Raw genomic sequence first — 12,440 nt, 5'->3', positions numbered from 1 at the left:
GTATAAGTCTATAATCACTGCACACTTTGCGACAAGATTTATGCTTCAAGATAACATGTGTTTTATTATAAGTGATGAGGCAACAAGCACAGAAGCGACAAATGCAGACATTTCGGCCACTCTGTGGCCTTGATCACTGTGTCGCTAAAAAAGATGAAAACAAATATACATAAGACTTACAATATAAGTACAAATACAATATTTACAATATTTACAAAAAAGAAACCATAAGATATATGGCATATTAGGCATCGTAAGGGATGGAAGTCATGTCAGAGAGGCTGGTGACTAAGGGATATAGCCTTTGAAGGGACCTTTGACCAAGTATATGACATCCGTAGGAGACATAGGAGAGACAGATGTTATTACAAGATGACCCATTGAAGTGTTGAGGTCTATCAAGATCTGGGTGAAAAGACAGGAGCTACAGAACATTGAAGAGTAATGTGGGGACATACCGTAGTAGAAGTGTGTTACTAAGTTATGCTTGAGCGTCCTGGATAGGCCTGGGCCAAAATCTGTTACGTATAACCTGGTAAGGGTGATGGATATTAGTTACAGTAAACTAACCGTAATGTCACGTTTTTAGAATAATGTGGACAATAACCAGTACTCGTGGAATGCCATGTAATATTAAGGGGATGAGGTGTACTGCAGTACTGTGATTCAAGTAACCATGGTAAAAGTACAGTTGGTGCCGAGTACACAGTGGGGGTGTTGGCTATAGTAAGGGGTATACACCTGTACATATATATATATATATATATATATATATATATATATATATATATATATATATATATATATATATATATATATATATATATATACACAGTAGTGGTGCATAATGTGGGAGTTAGAAGACATAGTTACCCCTGGGTTGGAGCTGTACCGGCCAAGACGGTGAATGCGCCCCCTTAGATTAGACGTAATGGTACAGCTGCATGAGCCAAGATCGTATGGGTGCCACTGGGATAAAATCAAGCATATGGTGGTAAGCATCATGACGCTATAGGCATTGTCTGTTAGTGACACAGAAGTGTACTTACATAATGGCCGGATCCGGAGTCGTATGTAGGCGGTGGAGTGCTGGCACAAAAGTGCCTTAGCGGTAGGAAGCCTGGAAGAGCACAGGCTGAGCGCTTATTTATGGCGCCCATGGGTCCGGTAACCGGAAGTGAGAGGCCCGCTGGCGCATGCGCTGTCCGGTCATCCTAATGTTTAGTATTATGAGCAATGCCGGGAGACGCCGGCGCCTGCGTAGTGTCACAGGGTTTCTGGCTTAACAGAGCTCTAGGGATGAGGAGCGTTGGCGCATGCGCAGTGTGTGGTAGGCGTGCCTGCTAATGTACTGCTGGTGACCACGGTAATGTCGGTAAGCCGCAGAGAGGAGAAAAGGAAGGAGGAAATAAAATAGAGCTTGTTGGGGAAGTGGCCCTGAAGTTGGGGGACTCACATTGAATATCATTCTATGAGGATAAATATATGTATGGAGTGGCTCCATTTATTGCTTGATAAATTAAGCCATTTGTGCCAAATAATGAACATAAATGAATGGATAGAGTACCAAATCAATACAGGTCGTATGCATTTCATAAATAAAGCACAAACAAACATACAGCAATGGTTGAGAAAATTGCAATGGTCAACATGGATGAACTACGGAATAATTGAAAACAAATCATAAAAGTAATATAAACATGGATGAAATACAAAATAAATGTAATCATACAAAATAAATGTAATAAATCATAAAAGTAACATAATATTGTAGGAGTCCAAACCATAAAAGTAAAATATTAAAGGAGTCCAAACCATAGAAACAACGGAGGGGAAAGAGGAAATGAAAAGAAAAAGAAAAAGCAAAAGAAAAAAGAGGGGGGAAGAATTGTTCTGAAGATCAATCTTACCCAGTCATAGTTTGTCGCAAGAATACGTAGATTAAGAAGAATTAGTTCATCTATGGAGAAAAGACAAGATATTATACTAACCAATCTATATCGCGGTTAAGACCTTTGGGGTGTAGTGTGTCAAGGGTATAGATCCAATATGTTTCCCGCTGTTTCAACATTTGGATGTGGTTTCCACCTCTTCTCGGTCTAGGGACCCTTTCTATCACCTGAAATCTGAGTTGAGCTACATTATGTCTGGCCTCTTTGAAGTGTGCTGGTAGGGGCAACCATGTTTTTTCGCACCTGATTGTGGATTTATGAGCAGAAATTCGGTCCCTGATGGCCTGGGTCGTCTCGCCCACATACAGCAGGCCACAGGGACACTTAATAATGTAGATCACAAAGTTTGACTCACAGGTGTAGTAATCCCTTATCCGATATGATTTTCCTGTTCTTGGGTGGACTACTTAGTTTCCCTTAATTATATTGGAGCAACACATACAACTGAGGCAGGGGAATGTACCTGTCCTTTTCTGGCCGCTCAAAGTTCTGGTGCCTATTGCTTTCCCCGGTCCTAGGTCAGCCCGGACCACACTGTCTTTAATGTTTCTAGGACGTCTCGTACACATCAGTGGAGGATTCCTGAAGATGTTAATGTTAGGGTATGCCCTATGTAGAAGGGACCAGTGCCTCCGGATGAGGTTATGGACCCTGAGCATGGAGGGGTGATGATAGTGGACAAACGGTATCCTAGGAGTTTTATTGGTCACAGTGGGACAGGTTATATTTTCATTAAGTGCCCTCCTGGATTCCGTCTCAAGTAGCTGTACTGGATAGTCTCGGGCCCTGAACTTCCTTGACATTTCGTTTAATCTTATTACCCTTGTGGTGGGATCTGAAACTATCCTAGAGACCCTTTTAAATTGAGATCTTGGGAGACTGTTTTTGGTAGCCCTGGGATGACAGCTGCTATATAGAAGTAAGCTATTACAGTCTGTGGGTTTGGTATAGATGTCAGTACTCAATGTGCCCATATGGTCCTTGATGACCTTGGTGTCCAGAAATGTGACCATATCAACCTGATAGGTAATTGTGAATGACAGTTCTGGTCTGATGGTATTTATGTGGTTGTAGAATTCGAGAAGGCTTCTTTGGTCTCCTCGCCAAATGCAGAAAATGTCATCAATATACCTGTACCAGGCAAGTGCCTGGTCCTGAAAGGTGGTATTACAGTAGATATGGTCTCTTTCAAAACGATCCATGTACAGATTAGCGTAAGCTGGGGCAACATTGGACCCCATAGCGGTCCCGCAACTCTGTACATAGAAATCGTCCTCAAAGAGGAAATAGTTCTCCCTCAAGACCAGGTTCAACAGTTCCAGGCACAGTTGTTGTGACCAACTATCAGTATTGGCTTCCTCCAAAGTAAGTCGTACCGCATCAATACCCTTGTCATGGGTGATAGATGTATACAGACTATTTACGTCTAGGGTACATAGAATACTGTCAGGTGGAACCTGATTGATTGCGTGCAGTTTTTGTAAAAAATCACCTGTGTCTAAGAGGAAGGATTTGGTGTCTCGAGTATATGGTGTAAGCATTTTTTCCAAAAAAATTGAGAGAGGGTTAAGAATGGAATCCGTAGAAGCAACAATTGGGCGGCCCGGTGGGTTTTGAAGGTTTTTGTGTATTTTCGGGAGTATGTATATCACAGGTGTGACAGGGTGGTGGTTTATCAAATACGTCCTGGTTTTGTTATCAATGGTTTTAAGATCAATGTGTCTATCCAGAACCGCCGTGATTTTATGTCGGATTGAGAACGTGGGATCATTTTGTACCTTCCTGTATGTGTTGGTATCAGAAAGTTGTCTCCTAATTTCTGATATGTAGTAACTCCTGTTCATAATCACAATGGCGCCCCCTTTGTCTGCCGGTTTTATGACAATATTTCTGTTGTCTCTAAGGGATTCTAAGGCTTGTCTCTCAATAGAATTGAGGTTGTGGCGGACAGGGAGGAAGCCAAGGCGATGGTCGTGGATAGTCTGTTTGATGTCCCTATCGAGGAGGTTGAGACCTTTATCAACCTCCTCGATAGGGACATCAAACAGACGCGTGATTGGATTTTGGTGGCATAAAATTACTTGGAGTACGTAGTCCCAGAGTCCCAATAGTGACTTTGGGATCTACGCCACGATTCGGTACTGTACCTAATGTGTTCGTATTGAGTTGGGAGGTGGCATCAAAGTGGACTTTAAGTCTAATGTTTCTATAGAAACGATGGAGATCTTTTTCAAGTTGGAAAGAGTCTCACCTGGGTGTGGGGCAAAAAGACAAACCCATATTTAACACCTTAAGTTCAATAGGGGAAAGAGAATAGTCAGAAATATTAACTACATTGTTTGGACTCCTACCTTCGACCGGAGCGTCATCTGATGATCTGCGTCCTTTTTTCTTTGCCCTCCGTACTGGCGTGCGTTTGCTCCTAAAAAAGCCGAAGATCTTGTAGTGTGAAGGCCGCCAGTATCGCTGCCTGAGCCCGGTGACGAGTCCCCCACAGCCGAGGAGCCCCCTGAGGGGTGATTGCCTCCCGCCGGTCGGCGGAATCTCGTCCGTTGTCGTCTGGGAGTTGGGTCCTCCCATCTATACACACGATTGTTTAAATAGTCCTCTGTGTCCCTTTGGAACTTTGCGCGTTTTCTTTCCTCAAGATTTTTTTGATGTGAGGACAATATAGAGTCAACTTTATTTTTGAGTGTGGTAAACTCGGTGTCATTCAAGGTTGCTGTAAGTTGGGTTTCGATGTTGGTGATCTTCACCTCCGTCTCTTTGATTGCTTCTTGTAGGTACTCGATTGTTGGTAAAATAATGTCCAAGGAACATTTATTCAGAATTTTCTGAAAAGTGGCGCAATATTGATCATTCTCTGAGAAGAGTGTAGGTCGTAAGTGGCTACGTAAGCCACGAGGAATCTTTCCTTGTCTATGGTACTCACCAAGGGTGGCACAGTGTAAGTCATAGGAGATGAGTTTCTTCTTTTCTTTTTCCCAGTCCCTTGTTTTGATGTCCTTACTGGGTATATGGAGAAAGTCGGTTCCTTTCCTTATTCTTGATAGGATTGTGGATCCCGTGAGAAGGATTTGGGTACCTAGTCTCTGCACCAATTATAGCAGTGCACACGGTGTTTTCTCTATTTTGACCAGAGCTGAACGGCAGGAACACAGACGTCAGAATGGGCTGTGTTTTTACTGTGGTGACTCCACTCATGCTATCTCTGATTGTCCTAAGCGCACTAAGCGGTTCGCTAGGTCTGTCACCATTGGTACTGTACAGCCTAAATTTCTTTTGTCCGTTACTCTGATTTGCTCTTTGTTGTCCTACTCTGTTATGGCATTTGTGGACTCAGGCGCTGCCCTGAATTTAATGGACTTGGAGTTTGCCAGGCGCTGTGGTTTTTTCTTGGAGCCCTTGCAGTATCCTATTCCATTAAGGGGAATTGATGCTACGCCTTTGGCCAAGAATAAGCCTCAGTACTGGACTCAGTTAACCATGTGCATGGCTCCTGCACACCAGGAGGATAGTCGCTTTTTGGTGTTGCATAATTTGCATGATGTGGTCGTGTTGGGTTTGCCATGGCTACAGGTCCATAATCCAGTATTGGATTGGAAATCAATGTCTGTGTCCAGTTGGGGTTGTCAAGGGGTACATGGTGACATTCCGTTGTTGTCTATTTCTCCTTCTACTCCTTCTGAAGTCCCTGAGTTTATGTCAGATTACCGAGATGTATTTGATGAGCCCAGATCCAGTGCCCTACCTCCTCATAGGGATTGTGATTGTGCTATTAATTTGATTCCTGGTAGTAAATTTCCTAAGGGACGACTTTTTTATTTATCTGTGCCAGAACACGCCGCTATGCGGAGTTATATAAAAGAGTCCTTGGAGAAAGGGCACATTCGCCCGTCGTCGTCACCGTTGGGAGCAGGGTTCTTTTTTGTGGCCAAGAAGGATGGTTCTCTGAGACCTTGTATAGATTACCGCCTTCTCAATAAAATCACGGTCAAATTTCAGTACCCTTTGCCTCTACTGATTTGTTTGCTCGGATTAAGGGGGCTAGTTGGTTCACCAAGATAGATCTTCGAAGGGCGTATAATCTTGTGCGTATTAAACAGGGCGATGAATGGAAAACAGCATTTAATACGCCCGAGGGCCATTTTGAGTACCTGGTGATGCCATTCGGGCTTTCTAATGCTCCATCTGTGTTTCAGTCCTTTATGCATGACATCTTCCGAAAGTATTTGGATAGATTCATGATTGTATATTTGGATGATATTTTGGTCTTTTCGGATGATTGGGAGTCTCATGTGAAGCAGGTCAGAATGGTGTTCCAGGTCCTTCGTGCTAATTCTTTGTTTGTGAAGGGGTCTAAATGTCTCTTCGGAGTTCAGAAGGTTTCCTTTTTGGGCTTCATTTTTTCCCCTTCTACTATCGAGATGGATCCTGCTAAAGTTCAGGCCATTTATGATTGGACTCAGCCTACATCTGTGAAGAGCCTTCAGAAATTCCTGGGCTTTGCTAATTTTTACCGTCGCTTCATCGCTAATTTTTCTAGTGTTGTTAAACCGTTGACTGATTTGACCAAGAAAGGTGCTGATGTGGTGAATTGGTCCTCTGCGGCCGTTGAGGCTTTTCGGGAGTTGAAACGTCATTTCTCTTCGGTTCCTGTGTTGTGTCAGCCAGATTTTTCACTCCCTTTTCAGGTCGAGGTTGATGCTTCTGAGATTGGAGCAGGGGCTGTTTTGTCTCAAAAAAGTTCTGATGGCTCTGTGATGAAGCCATGTGCTTTCTTTTCTAGAAAGTTTTCGCCTGCTGAGCGTAATTATGATGTTGGCAATCGGGAGTTGTTGGCTATGAAGTGGGCGTTTGAGGAGTGGCAACATTGGCTTGAGGGAGCCAAGCATCGCGTGGTGGTCTTAACGGATCACAAGAATCTGACTTATCTCGAGTCTGCCAAGCGGTTGAATCCTAGACAGGCTCAATGGTCGCTGTTTTTCTCCCGTTTCAATTTTGTGGTTTCTTACCTTCCGGGTTCTAAGAATGTGAAGGTTGATGCCCTTTCAAGGAGTTTTGTGCCTGATTCTCCGGGAGTTCCTGAGCCGGCTGGTATTCTCAAAGAGGGGGTAATTCTGTCTGCCATCTCACCTGATTTGCGGCGGGCGCTGCAGGAGTTTCAGGCTGATAGACCTGACCGTTGTCCAGTGGAAAAACTGTTTGTCCCTGATAGATGGACTAGTAGAGTTATCTCTGAGGTTCATTGTTCGGTGTTGGCTGGTCATCCTGGGATTTTTGGTACCAGAGATTTGGTGGCTAGGTCCTTTTGGTGGCCTTCCTTGTCACGGGATGTGCGTTCTTTTGTGCAGTCCTGTGGGACTTGTGCTCGGGCCAAGCCCTGCTGTTCTCGTGCCAGTGGGTTGCTTTTGCCCTTGCCAGTCCCGAAAAGGCCTTGGACGCATGTTTCCATGGATTTTATTTCAGATCTCCCTGTCTCTCAAAGGATGTCGGTCATCTGGGTGGTTTGTGATCGCTTCTCTAAGATGGTCCATTTGGTACCCTTGCCTAAATTACCTTCCTCCTCTGATTTGGTTCCATTATTTTTCCAGCATGTGGTTCGTTTGCATGGCATTCCGGAGAACATCATGTCGGACAGAGGTTCCCAGTTTGTTTCAAGGTTTTGGCGGTCCTTTTGTGCTAAGATGGGCATTGATTTGTCTTTTTCTTCGGCTTTCCATCCTCAGACAAATGGCCAAACCGAACGAACTAATCAGACTTTGGAGACCTATCTGAGATGCTTTGTTTCTGCTGATCAGGATGATTGGGTGACCTTCTTGCCATTGGCTGAGTTCGCCCTTAATAATCGGGCCAGTTCGGCTACTTTGGTTTCGCCTTTTTTTTGTAATTCTGGTTTTCATCTTCGTTTTTCTTCAGGGCAGGTTGAGCCTTCGGACTGTCCTGGTGTAGATTCTGTGGTGGACAGGTTGCAGCAAATTTGGACTCATGTAGTGGACAATTTGACATGAGCCTTCTCCTGGGACAAACGTTTCGCCAACCGCCGTCGCTGTGTGGGTCCCCGACTTCGTGTGGGGGATTTGGTTTGGTTGTCGTCTCGTCATGTCCCTATGAAGGTTTCTTCTCCTAAGTTTAAGCCTCGGTTCATTGGTCCTTATAAGATTTCTGAAATTCTTAATCCTGTGTCGTTTCGTTTGGCCCTTCCAGCTTCTTTTGCCATCCATAATGTGTTCCATAGGTCGTTGTTGCAGAGATATGTGGTGCCTATGGTTCCCTCCGTTGACCCTCCTGCTCCGGTGTTGGTCGAGGGGGAGTTGGAGTATGTGGTGGAGAAGATTTTAGATTCTCGTATTTCGAGACGGAAACTTCAGTACCTGGTCAAATGGAAGGGCTATGGTCAGGAGGATAATTCCTGGGTTGTTGCCTCCGATGTCCATGCTGCCGATTTGGTTCGTGCCTTTCATTTGGCTCATCCTGATCGGTCTGGGGGCTCTGGTGAGGGTTCGGTGACCCCTCCCCAAGGGGGGGGTACTGTTGTGAATTCCGTTCTCGAACTCCCTCCTGTGGTCATGAATGGTACTTCGGCGAGTTCTGTCCGTAGACTCCCTCTGGTGGCTGTGAGTGGAACTGCTGGTTCTGACGTTGCTTCCTCAGCTGCCCTCGTTTGCGGCTAGGCTGGCTTCTCTATTTAACTCCACTCAGATCGTTACTCTATGCCAGTTGTCAATGTATCAGTACTGGTTCAGATCTCTCTTGGATCTTTCTGATGACCTGTCTACTACAGCAGAAGCTAAGTCCCTGTTAGTTCATTTGTTGTTCATTTTGTACTGAATATATTTCTTAGTACTGCTAAGTTCTAGTCCAGCTTGCTTATATGATATTTCCTTGCTAGCTGGAAGCTCTGGGGTGCAGAGTGGCACCTCCGCACCGTGAGTCGGTGCGGGGGTCTTTTTGCACACTCTGCGTGGCTTTTTGTAGTTTTTTGTGCTGACCGCATAGATCCCTTTCCTACCTCAGTCTATTTAGTAAGTCTGGGCTCCTTTGCTGAAAACTGTTTCATCCCTGTGTTTGTGACTTTCCTCTTAACTCACAGTCAATATATGTGGGGGGCTGCCTTTACCTTTGGGGGAATTTTTCTGAGGCAAGGTAAGGCTTTATTTCCTATCTTTAGGGGTAGTTAGCTCTTAGGCTGTGAAGAGGCATCTAGGGAGAGTTAGGTACGCTCCACAGCTATTTCTAGTTTGTGTGTTATAGGATTAGGGTTTGCGGTCAGCAGAGTTCCCACTTCCCAGAGCTTGTCCTGTCATCTAGTTTAACCATCAGGTCATTCCAGGTGCACCTAACCACCAGGTCCATAACAGATACCCTACTTGAGCACCAACTCTCATTTTCTCACAGAGTGCCGTGTGTTTGTACAATAACTGTCGAAAAACATAAACATACGATTTTAACGAAAAATCCAGGAAGCTAAAACATGTTACACAATATGTCTTCTGCATCCCCACCTTTATTCGCTCTTTGGCACCGGCTAGCTCTACTATGCTTCAATAACAACATTTGGTGTCAAGCCAGAGTAACGTCGAACGTAGACAATAATTTTATTAACTCAAATTTTACCTTCCGATTAGCAGTCCTTCTCCCCAAGGCGCAGCCATTGGGTGTCCAGTTTCCTCGATCCCGATGGACACTGTGGCCAATCACTGATGCCCTTAATCCGCTCTCCGGTTACACCAGCTACCTGGCAGGTCTACGGTAAGGCGTGAGAAGAGTGATGCTCTCTAATTCAAGGTACGCCAGTCGATAAGTGTGATTGAGCGAGATACGAGGTGGGCATAGAATATTTGAATCAACTCAGGGAAAGAGGTGGATCGGGTAAATCGGCGCAACAGCATTAATCAGAAATAGACTTTTTATTTCAATTAATGGGCTGGGCAGACGTTACAATATTCCCTTTTATCAAACAAGCCATTAAAGGCTGGAGAAGGCTTCAAACAAGTCAGGAATGCCTTCGCCCTATATCATTGAAACTATTGCACGATATTATCACAATCTCCTTATCAGTGGCAAGTTGCTCATATCAGCAGCCCTCGCTATCGCTTTTTTTTCAGCGCACTGTGTATTAGTGCTTTGTTACAGCGGTCTAAAAACAGCGCCGGAAGGCGGGTTAATCAACAAGGAATTAGTCATTTGCAGCAACGCAAAGTGCATCTGCGTTCGCAAACCCAAATGCGATCCCGCCAGTAGAGGCACATGGGTCCCATTTAACTCATCCGATGGACCAATATGCACGCTAAAAATAGCCAAACGCTACGTGGTAATAATAAATACAAGCAGATTTATTCTTTCACATACAGATCAGGTCCCCTCTTGCCAAGTATCAATTTCAAGCAAACTTATAAACAGTGCCAGAAAAAAAAAAGGGTCACTAATCCAAAAGAAATATGTGACACATTCTTTCCTATTAAAAGCAGCCGCCGAAGCTATCGGAGATCGAAATGCAGAAATGGGTAAATCCGCATGTTTTGCCAGATATATCACTTGATTTGCTCAAGTAACACATCTTGTCTCTTACAGGCGTCTGTAAGCCCACAGTTTTGGTATTAAGCCATTCTTATGTCAACTGGGCGAGCAAAAGAGCCGAACTATGGCCGGGTGGAAAAGATCTTGGCTGCCAGGGACTAACGTTCAACTTGAGAGGTATCAGAGGTCTCCAATAGCAACATGTGTTCCCGGAAATAGTCAACATCGCTAAGAGGGCCGAACGGCCGGTGATATTAGTGTTACATGCCGGAGGCAATGATCTGGGCAAACGGAAAGGTGCTGAGCTCAGTACAGTGATGTTAACACACATAGAGCGTTTTATCTGTTTATTACTGGATATGGTATTGGCAAAAGCCATTGAGAAATCAAGAAGGATCTACGCGAGGATGGCAAAATTTGTAAAAGGAAAAGATAGCATCATTGTTTGACACCACGAGCCGGAAGGAGACAACTCAGCTCTACTGAGACCGAACGGTATTCAGCTCACGGACATTGGTCTCGACATACAGTTGTTTCCAAAAGTATTGACACCCCTGCAATTCTGTCAGATAATACTCAGTTTCTTCCTGAAAATGATTGCAAACACAAATTCTTTGGTATTATTATCTTCATTTAATTTGTCTTAAATGAAAAAACACAAAAAGAATTGTCTTAAAGCCAAATTGGATATAATTCCACACCAAACATAAAAAAGGGGTGGACAAAAGTATTGGCACTGTTCGAAAAATCATGTGATGCTTCTCTAATTTGTGTAATTAACCCCTTCCCGACCTGTGACACAGCGTATGCGTCATGAAAGTCGGTGCCAATCCGACCTGTGACGCATATGCTGTGTCACAGAATGATCGCGTCCCTGCAGATCGGGTGAAAGGGTTAACTCCTATTTCACCCGATCTGCAGGGAGAGGGGGAGTTGTACTTAAGCCCAGGGGGGGTGGCTTTGCCCCCACGTGCCTACGATCGCTCTGATTGGCTGTTGAAAGTGCAACAGCCAATCAGAGCAATTTGCAATATTTCACCTATGAAAATGGTGAAATATTGCAATCCAGCCATGGCCGATGCTGCAATAGCATCTGCCATGGCTGGAAATCATGCTCTGCCCCCCCCACCGCCCCCGATCTCCTCCCCAGTCCTCCGTTCTGTCCGGTACCCCCCTCCGTCCCCCTGTCCGCTCCCCCGTGCTCCTGTCCGCTCCCCCCGTCCTCCGATCCACCCCCCTGTGCTCCGATCCACCCCCCCACCACCCCCTCATACTTACCGAGCCTCCCGAAGTCGGTCCGTCTTCTCCCTGGGCGCCGCCATCTTCCAAAATGGCGGGCGCATGCTCAGTGCGCCCGCCGAATCTGCCGGCCGGCAGATGCGTTCCATTTACATTTTGATCACTGTGGTAAACTTATCACAGTGATCAAAATAAAAAAATAGTAAATGACCCCCCCCCTTTATTACCCCCATAGGTAGGGACAATAATAAAATAAAGAAAATATTTTTTTTTTTTACCTGCGGATTTTTCAAAAATGGTGCGGAAAAATCTCACACGAATCCGCAACGTGGGCACATAGCCTTAGGGTTAAGGTTGGAATTAGAGTTAGGGTTGGAATTAGGGCTAGGGTTGGAAATAGGATTAAGAATAGACTTGTGGTTAGGGTTATGGTTAGGGGTGTGTTGAAGTTAAAGTTGTGGTTGGGATTATGGTTGGGATTAGGGTTGTGGCTAGGGGTGTGTTGGGGTTGGGTTGTGATTAGGGTTATGGCTAGAGTTGGGATTAGGGTTAGGGGTGTGTTGGGGTTAGGGTTGGGATTAGGGTTAGGGGTGTGTTGGGGTTAGTGTTGGAGTTAGAATTGAGGGGTTTCCACTGTTTAGGCACATCAGGGGTCTCCAAACGCAACGTGGCGCCACCATTGATTCCAGCCAATCTTGCGTTCAAAAAGTCAAATGGTGCTCCCTCCCT

General features: G+C 45.0%; 1 long non-coding RNA gene across 1 annotated transcript in view; it reads right to left on the bottom strand.

Moving 5' to 3' along the window:
* Positions 1-458: 458 nt before the first annotated feature.
* The window catches only part of LOC143815906 (uncharacterized), a 32,402-nt gene continuing 20,420 nt past the window's right edge, over positions 459-12,440 (bottom strand). The window contains exons 2-3 of the long non-coding RNA XR_013223843.1: positions 1,911-1,960; positions 459-532 (exon numbers count right to left, since the gene is read on the bottom strand). This is a non-coding gene — a long non-coding RNA (uncharacterized LOC143815906). The remainder of the gene's footprint in view (positions 533-1,910; positions 1,961-12,440) is intronic.

Source organism: Ranitomeya variabilis, chromosome 3, assembly GCF_051348905.1.
Source record: "Ranitomeya variabilis isolate aRanVar5 chromosome 3, aRanVar5.hap1, whole genome shotgun sequence".
Classification (NCBI taxonomy): domain Eukaryota; kingdom Metazoa; phylum Chordata; class Amphibia; order Anura; family Dendrobatidae; genus Ranitomeya; species Ranitomeya variabilis.
The sequence above is the reverse complement of the archived record's forward strand: the minus strand, read 5'-3'. Positions and strand labels throughout refer to the sequence as shown.